Below are 8,554 nucleotides of genomic sequence, written 5' to 3' on the forward strand. Positions count from 1 at the left end.
CACTGTATGAGAAATAAATAAACATTTGAAGGAAACCTGCACTCCAGTTTAAGAGTTTCTGAATACTCTCCAGAGTAAGCATGAAAATATTTAAATGCCTCTAGAAAAGTGCATGTTATGGATATTTTACCTTAAAGATAATTTGGGTATATGTTAAAAGATTATTTTATTTTTCAAAATTCTTCTCTCTATATAATTTAATATACATATTCTGTATATTCATAGCTTCAGTGTGTGTGTGTGTGTGTGTGTGTGTGTGTGTGTGTGTTTGTGTTAGTTGCTCAGTTGTGTCCTATTCTTTGCAACTCCATGGACTGTAGCCTGCCAGACCTCAGGTTCCTCTGTCCATTATATTTTCCAGGCAAGAATACTGGAGTGCGTTGCCAACCCCTGCCATCCAGGGGATCTTCCCAAACTAGGGATTCAACCCATGTCTCCCACATTACAAGCAGATTCTTTACCATCTGAGCCAGCAGAGAAACCCATAATTTCAGTTCAGTTCAGGTCAGTTCAGTCGCTCAGTCATGTCCGACTCTTTGCAACCTCATGAATCACAGGACTCCAGGCCTCCCTGTCCATCACCAACTCTTGGAGTTCACACAAACTCATGTCCATCGAGTTGGTGATGCCATCCAGTCATCTCATCCTCTGTCGTCCCCTTCTCCTCCTGCCCCCAATCCCTCCCAGCATCAGAGTCTTTTCCAATGAGTTAACTCTTCGCATGAGGTGGCCAAAGTACTGGAGTTTCAGCTTCAGCATCAGTCCTTTCAACGAACACCCAGGACTGATTTCCTTTAGGATGGACTGGTTGGATCTCCTTGCAGTCCAAGGGACTCTCAAGAGTCTTCTCCAACACCACAGTTCAAAAGCATCGATTCTTTGGTGCTCAGCTTTCTTCAGAGTCCAACTCTCACATCCTTACATGACCACTGGAAAAACCATAGCCTTGACTAGACGGACCTTTGCTGGCAAAGTACTATCTCTGCTTTTCAATATGCATAACTTCAGTAGATTTGGTTAAAAAAAAAAAAAAAAGCTCAATTCATATAGATGTTCAACACACAAATCTTTCAAGGAAAGGAAATACTTATTTTCAAGTGCTGTAAATAAAAATGTAATGTGAAGAAAAGAAATAATTTGCTAGGTAAGTTAGAAAGACAGGTAATGTACCATACATATAAGTGTATATGCACCAACTACCACAAACACATATAAAATCCATTACTTGCTATTTATTCCTACAAGTTCACTCAGTCAACAAATATTTACTGGAAACTTACTATGTATATTAATGTATGCTTATTCATACAAAGTCATAAATGGTGCTGCTCTTAAATGTCCTTAGTGCCTGACCTACCATTATCAAAAGGCAGCAGCTCACCCATCCACAGTAGGAACGACCCTCCCAGTCCTTTATGTTTCTACTATATGCATTTTCACGCCTTCTTCTACCATCTTCCAACAGCATCCATCATTCCTGTTTACAAGATAGTGCATGACTAATACAACAAGAAATTTGCAGTTTTAAATTTGCCAAGGAGAAGAGAAATAGATGCAATTAAATATATTTCATAAAGCATATCTTTTCAAAGATAAATGAATGAAAAACTTTATGTTTAATTATCTAAGATGAAACATTTATTCATGTGTGGAAACAAAGTGCACCATTGTCAGAGCATTTCCTCATTCTTTAGTAGGACCCCCCAGCATATAAAGAAGACAGTGTAAATAAAGTAAGAATTAAACATAGTTTATGAAAGTGTTTTAGAAACAACAATGAAGGAATACAAATTACTTTATTTTTTCATTTTTTCTTTGCCTCTGAAATACTTCTTTTAAGAATAAACCATAATGTAAAATATTTTTAAAACAGAAAAATCGCTATGTACAAATATGTCCAATACTATTAATAAGAGCTGTGGAAAATTTAGAAACAACATGAAATGTTCAACACTGGAGAATAAGATAATTAAATTTTCTCTTAATTGCACATCTCTTTGAATAATATATAGTACATCTTTGTGAATAATATATACTTTTTTAAAAAGTTGTGCAATGTCATAAAAAATTCTAAAGTTGTAATATTAAGTGAGGGAAATTTTGGATGCATATTTGACTTGCAAATTTATTTTAACTTATGTAAGTGCAACTAATTATATTATTAATTCAACCAATTTAAATATATGAAAGAAGAAAGTGAAAGTGTTAGTCACTCCATTATGTCCAACTCTTTGTGACCCCATGGACTGTAGCCTTCCAGGCTCTTCTCTCCACGGAATTTTCCAGGCAAGAATACTGGAGTGCATAGCCATTCCATTCTGTAGTGGATGTTCTGGACTCAGGGATCACACTCTTGTCTCCTCCATTGGCAGGCAGATTCTTTACCATCTGAGCCACCAGGGAAGCCCATTTAAGTATATATCAGTAAGAAATAAATGACACCAAAATATTCTTGCTTCTAAATTGGTAGTACTATAGTTGAGTCTACCTTTCTTGTTATTTTGTATGCTGAAAAAGGGATTTAAATCTAATGTAAGCTTGGATGAGGGTTGATTGTATAATATGTAATATGTATTTAAACCTGAGAATGTATGATTACATGATTTCTCAAAAATAATCTCACCTATGAATGAGTCTAACATACCTCCATGGCTAGGCCCCAGGCCGCTGTTAGTTGATTGGGAAAGAAGTAAAAGCTATAAGATAAAGATGTCAATTAACTCAGCTACACTAAGTGTCTCTTGATTTATTAATTGTAACTTTGTAAAAGCTTTAAAAGCACTACCATATATCCTATTGGTTGGCAAAATCTATGAAATTTCTTCGCTATGACTAATTGGAACTCATGGGTATTTCCCTATCATTAACAGATCTTGCCAACAAACCAATTATTTCAAATAAGGTGACAACATCAGAGAGAAATTTTTACAGTGTTCCTCTCTAATTTTAAACTTCCATCCATGGCGGATTCATTTTGATATTTGGCAAAACTAATACAATTTTGTAAAGTTTAAAAATAAAATTGAATAGTAGGGAAAAAAAAAAAAAAACTTCATCCATAAGTCTACATGAAAACATAACATTATCTCAAAAGAGAAAATGCTGACCGCTTATAAACTTGGATTGTGTGTGTGTGTGTTGTGTGTTCAGTGGTGTCTGACTCTTAGTGATCCCCATGGGCTATAGCGTGCCAGGCATCAAAACTGTATAGCTTGTATCTCCTTCATTGTCAGGCAAATTCTTTACCACTGGTTCACCTGGGAAGCCATAAACTGGATATTTGATAATAAATGAGCTTAAATTTGGAGTCTGAATATTTGATACCATATAAATTAAACACTTAGGTGTGTGTTTTATTTTTAATTTTATTATATTTTATTTTTAATTGATCTACTGTTTATGTTAATCAAAATTTATAAATATTGTTTCCATATGTATGTTAAGTGATAATTATGAACCCTTTTGTAATATTAGCACTTCACAATGGAAAGAATTTATAGTACTTCCTCAAAGTGCTTATTTATTGTTCCAATTTTGTAATTAGATTAATATGTTAATGATTAAAGTAATTCCATTCTTCAGTTATGTTCAAAAATTGTAAAATGCATTTTACATTTAAATTTATCCCATAATATTTTTATGGAATACTAAAAATGGGGTATGACATTCACAGTTTATAACAAGGAAGCATGAAAAAGTGAATAACACAATTTACCAAGGGGAAGTAAAGAATCACATCATTGGCTCTTTGAGGTTTTTTGTATTTCCATACAAATTGTGAAATTATTTGTTCTAGCTCTAAGATGAATGGAACTGGAGGAATCAACCTACCTGACTTCAGGCTCTACTACAAAGCCACAGTCATCAAGACAGTATGGTACAGGCACAAAGAGAGAAATATAGATCAATGGAACAAAATAGAAAGCCCAGAGATAAATCCACGCACATATGGACACCTTATCTTTGACAAAGGAGGCAAGAATATACAATGGATTAAAGACAATCTCTTTAACAAGTGGTGCTGGGAAAACTGGTCAACCACTTGTAAAAGTGTTGGGGGCCAGCGTGAGGCACTCCACCCATGGCAAAGGTCATGAGGAAGGAGGCTCACATACGCAAAGGCAGGATCAAGCCTCAGGAGTCCCCCTGGAAATCCTTGAGCATCTACCCCCATAACCAGAGCCTGCCTACTTTACTAATTTGTGCTCTCACCTACTCCTCTGACTTTACGGGGGGCTGTCCCCCACCACCTATTTCAGAGAAGGAGTTAACTTAGAGCTCCAGTTAATAATAATTCCTGGGCGTGATAGGAGTGTTTCAACCTACAAACTCCTCTGAAGGTTCTCTAGCCTGCCTGACAGGCTTGTCCAGCCACATGTCATTGTTCACAGCCTCCCAACTATGAGAGGCATGAGATGCTTTAAACCTTCTAAAAACAGGTTCCTTAGAAAAGTTAGAAAACTATTAGTATAGGTATAATGGGCTGATTAGAAATTGTATTGGTGAAGGGTTTTTCATTTGTTGAGTCAATGTTTGTTGCTAAGACTCCACATCCCCTGCCCTTATACACATTAATGAATATATAGAAGAAATAAGTATTAACTTTTGATATTAATCACATTAGACCTTAGGCTAAGTAAATTCTTTCCTTAACTAAAACCCACTACACCCTCACCCTATAGGAATGTAACTTTATTTGAGTGACGTCTGTTTTAAGAATAATCACCCCTGGAGAAATAAGTGTTGACTGACTGCTGTCACAAGGAGAGGGTCGCAAATTGTCACCAGGCCCCCCTGGCCAGAAGATGATGTAACACCCCTAAGACCTCTGTATACATTTGTGTGAAGTGCCTGACTTTGACAAAAAAGCCAGGACTGCTGACCCCACGTGATTTTTGCATAACATCTCAGTGTATAAAAGTAGACCATGGAAAATAAAGAATTGGGATCAGTTTCTTGAAATACTGGTCTCCCCATGTTGCTCCCTCTCTCACTCGGGCTGAGTCTCCATCTGGAGTGCGGAACCCACCATGCTTACTAATTATGCCTGGGCTTTTAAGATCCGACCAGGGAGGCCTCAGTGTCTCCTCTCCTTCGGGAGAACGGAAGGACGCCTGCGGCCTACATAAGTGGTGCAACCTTCTTGTCTTGAAGTTTTATTGGTCTCCCGCGTAAACCAAGCTACTCAGCCTCTTTTTCCACTGAATTTTCCTGCTGAGCTATCCTCATTCTATTACTCTTTACGTCTCTAATTAATATCTAATTGAAGCTATTGTATCCTGATCCTCGCCGACACCATTCCCGCTTCAAATACCCTGGATCAGCCAGGGCTGGACCCCAGCATAAAAGAATGAAACTAGAACACTTTCTAACACCATACACAAAAATAAACTCAAAATGGATTAAAGATCTAAATGTAAGACCAGAAACTATAAAACTCCTAAAGGAGAACATAGGCAAAACACTCTGCGACATACATCACAGCAGGATCCTCTATGACCCACCTCCCAGAATATTGGAAATAAAATCAAAAATAAACAAATGGGATCTAATTAAACTTAAAAGCTTTTGCATAACAAAGGAAACTATTAGCAAGATGAAGAGGCAGCCTTCAGAATGGGAGAAAATAATAGCAAATGAAGCAACTGACAAACAACTAATCTCAAAAATATACAAGCAACTCCTAAAGCTCAATTCCAGAAAAATAAATGACCCAATCAAAAAATGGGCCAAAGAACTAAATAGACATTTCTCCAAAGAAGACATACAGATGGCTAACAAACACATGAAAAGATGCTCCACATCACTCATTATCAGAGAAATGCAAATCAAAACCACTGTGAGGTACCATTTCACACCAGTCAGAATGGCTGCGATCCAAATGTCTACAAGCAATAAATGCTGAAGAGGGTGTGGAGAAAAGGGAACCCTCTTACACTGTTGGTGGGAATGCAAACTAGTACAGCCACTATGGAGAACAGTCTGGAGATTCCTTAAAAAACTGGAAATAGAACTGCCTTATGATCCAGCAATCCCACTGCTTGGCATACGCACTGAGGAAACCAGAAGGGAAAGAGACACGTGTACCCCAATGTTCATCGCAGCACTGTTTATAATAGCCAGGACATGGAAGCAACCTAGATGTCCATCAGCAGATGAATGGATAAGAGAGCTGTGGTACATATACACAATGGAGTATTACTCAGCCATTAAGAAGAATACATTTGAATCAGTTCTAATGAGGTGGATGAAACTGGAGCCGATTATACAGAGTGAAGTAAGCCAGAAAGAAAAACACCAATACAGTATACTAACACATATATATGGAATTTAGAAAGATGGTAACAATAACCCTGTGTATGAGACAGCAAAAAAGACACTGATGTATTGAACAGTCTTATGGACTTTGTGGGAGAGGGAGAGGGTGGGAAGATTTGGGAGAATGGCATTGAAACATGTGTAATATCATGTATGAAATGAGTCACCAGTTCAGGTTTGATGCACGATACTGGATGCTTGGGGCTGGTGCACTGGGATGACCCAGAGGGATGGTATGGGGAGGGAGGAGGGAGGAGGGTTCAGGATGGGGAACACATGTATACCTGTGGCGGATTCATTTTAATATTTGGCTAAACCAATACAATATTGTAAAGTTTAAAAATAAAATAAAATTAAAAAAAAAAGAATCACATCATTAAATCTTGGGTCAGGAGTTGTGTCTTTAAATTATGTTTCACAACTAAACAGGAATGACACATTTATACTACCAACAACTGTAAGACCCTTTGCAAATACCTACAAACAGAAATAAATACTGAAGTTTGAAATTATTTTGTAAATAAGTTGAATTCAATTCAATAAAATCCAACTTATCGATATTCATATATATATATGTGTGTGTGTATATATATATCTCCACACTATTCAAGATATTTAAATATGCTTTCTTTAAAGAGAAACATAAATTGGACATAACTATGGATGTGTTCCGGAGAATATAATCACTGTGAGCAGCATGCATCATGAAGGAAAAGTGATTTAGAAACTGAAACCATGTGACTAAACCTATAAAGAAGTTGGCTGGACTTTTTATTATTATGGATCTGCAATAATACTTGTGAAGGCAGATGCCAAAAACAATTTGAATGAGGATTTGAACCTATATAAAGAACTATGATAAATACGGATTTTGCTGAAATATTATGAAAGTGCCTTGAACTCTTCTTTCAGCTCTGAAATTAAAGAGTGAGATTAGAGAATAAGCATGTACTGAAAAAGTCATCATTCTGAACCTCATAATAGACGGAAATTCACTCACTATGGTCCATTAAGTGGTCACCCAGTTTCCACTTAAATATCTAACATACTGGGCAAAGAGGTTGCCTTAAAACCCCTTGGGTCTCTTTAACCCAGTTCCAAAAGCCCTAGAGAAGCATAAAATGGAAAGAGAGTGGAAAGTGAAAGGGTTAGTTGGCTCGTTCATGTCTGATTCTTTACAGCCCCGTGGACTGTAGCCCCCAGGCTGCTCCGTTTATGGAATTCTCCAAGAAAAAATACTGAAGTGGGTTGCCGTTCCCTTTTCCAGGGGATCTCCCTGACCCAGAGATCAAACTCAGGTCTCCCACATTGCAAGCAGATTCTTTACCATCTAAGCCACATGGAGTTAGGTATAAATCAGTGAAGATTGCCCATGAAAATAAGTTTTCAAAAGAAGAGTTCTTGGAGCTATACCAGAAAAGTCTATTTCCAGAATACAAATCCAAAAACAGTGGTTTAAAACCCTGGAGAGACAGCAACACAGATTCTAAAACTTGAAGAGTAAACTAGAATGAAAACAAAAAATTTTATGTATGGATCATATCATAGTTCATCAGAAAATAGTTGAGGTATGTTTTGATGTTTAATGGTTTCAAGGACTAATTTTACAAAACCCAATACCTGTCAGAATAATCTTATGGACAACTTCATGCATTTCAATAGATAAAGAAACAAGTTCTCAAAACACTAAAGCACTCACAACAGAGCTCATATTGTATTGTTGTTGTTCATTCAGTAAGTCATATCTGACTCTTTGTGACCCCATGGTATTAGCCAAAACCAAAATCCTTTGATCCCAGAAGGACATCTAGGTTGTTTACCAAAAATTGAAAAGTTGTGGCCTGTGGTCTCAAAAATCTTTCAATGTTCCTTCAAATTGAAGTAGAAGCAAATATGACAATATTTATGTCAATAAACATAACAGCTTTGGCAAAATCACAGAACTTGGACACAATTTCCAATTTACCAGAGTAAACTACTTGTAGATAGAGGGAAACTACTTAAGATTGTAGAATGCAATAATGTGAAACAAAACTTATGTCTCCTGATTCTGAAACTAGTTTTCTTCCTCAATATAATGTTTTCCTAACAAAAAAAATGCTTGCTAAATATTGTTGCATCATTGAGTCTATTGATTTTTTCAATAGAACATATGGTACCCATGAAGTGGGAGACTGGATGTCTCTGTCAAAAGAAGAAACTATAAACACATTTATGGCTTATATACACATTTTTA

This window comes from Bos indicus x Bos taurus, chromosome 23, assembly GCF_003369695.1.
Source record: "Bos indicus x Bos taurus breed Angus x Brahman F1 hybrid chromosome 23, Bos_hybrid_MaternalHap_v2.0, whole genome shotgun sequence".
NCBI lineage: Eukaryota > Metazoa > Chordata > Mammalia > Artiodactyla > Bovidae > Bos > Bos indicus x Bos taurus.